The 6,813-nt window shown below is 38.3% G+C and overlaps 1 long non-coding RNA gene across 3 annotated transcripts; it reads left to right on the forward strand.

Annotated features, from left to right (window-relative positions):
- The first annotated feature begins 1,432 nt into the window (after window positions 1–1,432).
- Window positions 1,433–6,237, forward strand: LOC143111533 (uncharacterized). Of its 3 annotated transcripts, XR_012984544.1 has the most exons (5): window positions 1,433–2,522; window positions 4,140–4,323; window positions 4,930–4,952; window positions 5,422–5,484; window positions 5,682–6,237. It is a non-coding gene; the product is annotated as an uncharacterized LOC143111533 (long non-coding RNA). The 3 variants fall into 3 exon arrangements; XR_012984542.1 differs by lacking the exon at window positions 4,930–4,952; XR_012984543.1 differs by lacking the exons at window positions 4,140–4,323; window positions 4,930–4,952.
- Window positions 6,238–6,813: the final 576 nt, after the last annotated feature.

Here is a 6,813-nt window from a genome sequence, read left to right on the forward strand (position 1 = left end):
CAGTGTAGGCATATGTTCCCAGGGTTATTATAGTTAACAAAAACTAAGACTAAAACTAAAACTAGCTGTGAGTGAATTTAGTTAATTGAAATAAAAAAAATAATAAAGTTTTACAAAAAATGAAAACTAAATAAAAACTACAATGAGCAATGCAAAACTAACTAAAAACTAAATATAATTAAATGTAAAATCAGCTTAGTTTTAGTTTCCCCCCCTCAGTTTGCACTGTGGTTGCTGTACAGTACAGTTTTTGCCTTTGGCTTACACACTTTTGGCTCACTAATTCCTCAATTAACTTGTTTTTGACCATCACATATCTCTATTTTAATTTTATTGTTTTTGAAAAACTGATGGAGTGGATTAACACATGATACAATATTAGATAATATTATATATAAGATATTTGATGAACATAAGCAATATTGAATAATAAAATAAACAACTTAAATATACAAAAGGAACACACAGTGTGTGATACGTGTGGTGGTAGTGGCGGCTCTGATCCGAGCACAGACATCGTGGGCAGACCAAAACCATAGTTGCTAACAATGGGAAATTGCATTGCAACAACAAAGTTGCTAACCTAGTTAGCAACTATGGTTTTGGGAAACGCACCCCAGATAGGCACAATTGACATCACAGGCAGACTGTTTAGATCCAACAGACATCACGGGCAGACAATATACAGTAAGCCCATCATGTCTTATTTTCCCGTTTGTCCACGTCTGTCCTCAGCTCTTCACTCATGCTCTGCATGACCTTGACGGTAAAGTAGTCTCAGATTCACCCAGAATGCATTAGGTCCAGGTTCTGAAGTGGTGTCAGGGGGATCAGAAGTCATACAACTTTTAGCTGCTACATTAAAGCCTGACAAGCTTATACAGTGAATTTTGACCAAACCACAGGTCTTTCTGCTTAGGTCTGTGTGTTATTTGTTTTGAACACGTGATTGGACTGAAGCATCAAAGCAATCGAGAGAAACTGTAACTGCATAGTGAAAGAGGATTGGTTTAATGCTATTGAAGGATCATGCATGTGTATTGAAGCAAGCTGTGTGTGTGTGTCTGTGTGTGTGTGATGATGATGATGATGTGTTATTAACACCCGGCACCTTATTGGCAAGTTCATCTCAAACCTCTGTCCCCTGTATTAACTACACTATTGTCATTCTCTTCTTCCTCTCCCCTTCTTACCAATCTCTCTCTTCCCCATTCTCGTCTTGTCTCCCTCTTTCCCTCTCTCATCTCACATCTCCTCTTTTCTCTCTCTCTGCTCCGCTTTTCCTTCTTTCTCTCTCCCGCCTCCCTGTTGTCTCTCTCATCCCCTCCTTACCACCCCTCTCCCTTCTTCCCCTTCCTTTCTCTCTTTCTTTATTCCTCTATCCCTCTCTCCTGTGCTCAACCCCCTCCCCCTCCTCCAACCCCATCCCTGCTTGTCTCAGCGAACCGTAACTCTCCTGTGCTGATAGCATACAACCATTTGAGTGACAGCCAGCTTTCCCTAAGCGATCTGTATCGATTTGTGCTTGTCTCTGATAGTGGTTCCCCCCTGTGGCTCTGCCACATACACCCAAGCCTTTGTGACAGGTCTGGAGTCAGTTTCACAGAGCATGATGGCAAGGAAAAGAGAAGCCAAGTCAAAGCTGCACTGGATGCAGCCCTTTGTCCTGGCCAGAGGCATGTAACTAATGAGAAGGAATAGCCTGCAGTGAAGCCTTGAGCAGCAGTCTCCAGAAGCTGATTGAAATATGTTTATGAATGGGGTTCAGAGCCCAGAATAAATCAAGAGCATCTACAGTACAACTTTGCAAATACAGCCAAAGCCTTTTGGTATGATATTGTAATAAAGTATTGTCACTCAAATGAAACTCAAAGTGATAGAGAAAATGTAACTTCTAGGTAACAGGATCCCTTAGCAGGTCAACATCCATGCTGGTCAGGTGTAAGGTTTTGTTCATTATAACATCAGAACTTCACTGCCTTAATGAACCATATTCCTTGTCCTTTTTTCATTAATAACACTAATTTCATGACCAACTGATATACTTGCTCTAAGTGAGACTGAGCTGTTTGGCGTATGGACTTGTATGTTAAGTGTGTACGTATATTGGAATGTTAAGTGTGTACGTATATTGACTGTGGAAATGTTTTATGTGAACAAGACTGGATGCAGGCAATGGTAGACTTTGAAAGTGAGATGAAAGAGCAATAACAGCAATGTTCAAACATACCCATACAGGAGCATACATGTTACATATCTACATGCCCACTTTCCTAAACACAGACACACAGACACACACACACATACACCTTTTGAAAAACATGCTTTGAATATTTTGTGTTGATCATCTGTATATGCTTCATCATTTTTATCTGCAGACAAAACATTCATCAAGTCACCATTACCAATCTATTGTGTACGGTTCCGTACATGCGTAGTTTGCTCAAGGTTCCCTTTATGCGTAGAACAAAACAAAACCTCGTAAGCTCCATGATCTGAAAATGGGTTGTCTGTTTTGCAAGGTATCGTTAAAATTCTTAACTATATCTCATTTAATAACTTTAAACTATGAAATGTGACACATTGACAAATGATCAAAAACCTATTAATCAAAAGATTGTAAGCTATTTATGAAAAGATTGTTAATCTTGTTCTGCTCTGCAATCTCTTAAATAAGCGTAACTCTCGCCAAAATGCAACCTAGGGTCTTTTTGTGAATGTATCCGAGTCATAATTATGTCGGAAGCGCCACTTTTTTGTCGTATTGTCGTTTTCGGGTGAAATGGCTTTTTGAATGGGAGTGCTAGGGGCACTACCACTCACTTGGTTTTTCCGCTCGCCGCCATCTTGCCAGTCAAGAAGTGAGTTGACCAAAACCGTTTCTTTTTAGTAAACTATGTGTACAAAAACAATGTTCTCGATGCTCGAGTTCATGTGTAGAGACCCTAAATACTTTGATCAAAGTTTCTTGTTGTGTCGAGCCTTCTTAGTGTTTTAAAAATAACGTCAAAACAGTAGTGCCCCTAGCACTCACATTCAAAAAGCCATTTGACCACCAGGCAAGTTCCACAATAAAGCAACCTGAGCCTTTTGGATCATTTTAAATTACTTTGGATCATTTAAAAAGTTTACTTTTGATTAAAATTGTATAGTGGATAAGGCACCCGTATGCCCATATATATATGCATTATATATGCATCTAAAAGTCATATTTATATAGTTAGATTTATATATAAATATTTCTTCTAACATTTCTATGACCTGTAAAACTCCACCTTTCATATTAGCACCCTTTTAAATGATCCAAAAAGCTTATATAATAAGAATGAATATGTCTTGTACCTAGTTTAAAAATGAAATTAGAGAGTAAAAGTTTCTTACCCAACCATCATAAAGTTCTGCAGAGAAGAGTCAAACAAGCAGTAACATTTACATTTAAAATTGATATGATTTATTTTGTTCAAATTGCATACAGAAATAATGTCTAAGACAATCATTGTGAGAGTAAAATATAGTCTGATGTGATGCACCAGTATCATGCAGTGCAATTTATATGCAACTTGTCACAACGGAAATTTAACCACAAAAGCACATGTGCACCCACATCCTGCATTTCTCAGTTTTATAGTCATACTTATAACTGTCTGGGATGGTAGAAGTACACCGTTTCCACACTCAACTAGAAGTATAGAGAATACTAAATAGTAGTGATTCAACTTCTTTACTCAATTAAAAGTAACAAATACTCTGCATGTTCTTAAAGTACTGTATAAAAGTAAAAAGTACCCTAGCCTTTTTGAAGGACTATTTTACCAGTTGTTTCTGTTAAAGGGATATTCCACCATTTGGAGAATTACACTCATTTTCCACCTCCCCTTGAGTTAAACAATTGATTTTTACCTTTCTCCAGTTCATCCAGCCATTCTCTGAGTCTGGTGATACAAAAAGGCTAATATTTTAATTCATTTAATAAGTTGCTTGCGATATGGTTGACAATGCTAACGTCCAATATTACCCAATAATTACATTGCTAATCATTGCTATCTCAGTTGCCAGTGCCAAATGTGCCAAAATTTTGGCACATTTGGCAACATCCTCCTCCAATGTGTTCCTTTCTTTTTTTTACCTGGCCTTTTCAGTCCCTCCTGGCCTCTTTATACCATCCATCCTCCGTGACGCTTATCGCTAGTAGGGCCGGCCTATAGGCCTATCTGAGAAAACCTTTTGGAAAAGACGAGCTATATGGACCCAAGGGCAGAACTCCCTCACATGGTAGGCTACAACCCATGCAGAGACTGCGGTGTCATGCATAGATTGCAGAACGTGAGTAGCCTACAGTACTTTAAGAGAAGATAGACTAACGTGACAAATGTCAATATATTTTTCCCTGACCGGCCCAAAAGTTAAGCGGCCCACTGGGAATTCTCCTGATTACCCACCCCGGGCCTGGTAATATCCGAATACAGGTCATTTTGTTGGTTGAACAGATGTAGATAATTATGTCACTGTGCACCTCTAAAAGTTAGCACGCAAAGCAGCTAGCACCGGGCTGGCTCTCTGGTAATACCATTTTGTACCACGTGTGCCATTTTATTAAATACAAATCAAGTCAAATATACAATGCAATCTCTACTAAATACAATGTGAGTTAAGCAGAGATGCTCATTTGTCATTGTGATTGTCATTCATGGTAGGCATACTCAAGAATGTTGAGTGACTCACAAAACTGCAGCAGCTCTTTTTCAGTAAACAGAGAAATCATCTGTTGACGTAAACAGAATTGAATGGAGAAATTTCACTTTTGAAAATAAATCAATTGTTTAGAAATAATGTAGGCCTACAACTTGATCCACTTTATGATGTGCATCCAAAGACTATGGAAGTGATAAAGCATGTCAAATTTAATGAATTTTGCATTTACATTACAAGATACTAGTGCAGGCATGTCTTGGGTAAGTGACATATCTATATCAGTTGTAATGTCTCTTAAAAACAGAATTTCATGAAATGTAGCATGCATCTACAGAATGTGTTGGTGAGACTAAGTTTAGGCAAAAAAAGCACTCAAGCACTCAATATGGGTTTGGCTTAAAAAGAATGGTGTCCATGTTGGAGGGTTTAGGATGTTGTAAGGCTAGTCTATTTTTCCAAAGGGGTACATGGCATCATGAACCAGGAAAATTGAAATACAAACCTGTCTGCCAAGAACAACTGTGATGGTAATGTTTTGATAATGACCACATTTGCCATGGCTGAATCAGATATGTTAGATACACTTTACAAGAAGAAAATAAATCATAATTGTAGAACATATCTTAAATGCCCTTTAGGATAAAGAATGCTTTCGCTAGGTTTAACTTTGAGCTGATTAGGTAATACAGTATGTGTCTTGTAACCAGCTTGTTCCTGTAATTGATTTAGAAAAGCCCTGGACAGTTGGAGGACCCTACAATGATTGAAGCACATTGGCCCCAAGATCTTATGGTAGATTTTGCATTGTGTAACACAAACATTCTGTTCTTTTCCATTTATGTTATATCCAAGGATATATATTAAACCATATACTGTATAATATAATATAATATCCTTTATCCTTTATACCAAATTAGTTAATATTAACAGTAAATTATCTTAAATATTGTGCCACCTGTGTGTCTTGGTGTGTGTTTATTTTTTAACAGGTGTCAGTGCCATGTGTGGACCAGTCTGAGGCACCTGTTGTATATGAGCATGAAACCTTTCCCTCTCACTAATGTGAGAGGTGATGTGTCTGCCAATGTCAATTAAATACACCATTCAAAATCTCACCTCACAGTAGCCACCACCTGTGTATGAGTGCTTGGCCTTTACACTATTCCAATCCTGTGACCGAGGACTGTACCCTTAATGTGGAATGAAGGAATAAGACAAGAGTATGAGTAGGATATATTTATATGTGATGTTGTCATGATGACATTCTGTAAGCTTATTTGTATTTTGTCATTTTTTAAATACATTTGCCGGGTTTGAACAACATTTTGGTCATTATTTTTAGATGTTTTAGATTTTCTAAAACAGTGATTCTCAACTACTCTATTCTATTTCGATTCTATCCAACTGTTCTATTCTATTTCTACTTAATTTTGTCCCGGTGCTAAAGGAGCGATGATCCATTTGGCATCTATGCTGGCCTTCCTGTGCATTACTGATGCACAAGCACCCCAACAAAGAACACACAATAAAATTAAACAATTCTGAGTTCTCAGGGCACTGGCAAATTATTATTTTATAAACATGTATTCATATACAAACACACTGTGCTGTGACAATCTCCAATCGCCTTTAGTAATTGCATCACAAAAGCTGAGGTGTGCCTTGTTGAGGGTATGATTGCACTGCCATCTAGTGGAGTGGATATAAAGTACAGGATGTAGGATTTGGACAGTATATTGCAAGTAGCTCTGAAAGCATTTCTGCCACACTGGACACTCTTGAAAATAGAGCATTAGTACATTATTGATGAGGTGGGTGTTTAGTGAGTGAGGAGGGGAGGCTTTGTGCATTTGTACTCAGGATGTCTGAGATACAGCTCCACAGATATGATGTGTTTACTGGTGGAACTATACACAAAAATGCACACCACACACACACACACACACACACACACACACACACACTAGACACAAGTCTACTACTCCCATGTACACCTAGCACATGCTCTTCTTCTAAGCATGCACACACATACTGTACACCCTTAAAGCGATGGTTCGGAGTAATTTCACCCTAGGGTCCTTTGCACCATGACCCCGAGCCAAACACCCTCCCAGAACCTTT

Source organism: Alosa pseudoharengus, unplaced genomic scaffold (assembly GCF_046254945.1).
Source record: "Alosa pseudoharengus isolate Yale_2024_CS ecotype anadromous, Long Island Sound unplaced genomic scaffold, YU_APseudo_1.1 YU_APseudo_1.1_scf_8, whole genome shotgun sequence".
Lineage (NCBI taxonomy): Eukaryota > Metazoa > Chordata > Actinopteri > Clupeiformes > Clupeidae > Alosa > Alosa pseudoharengus.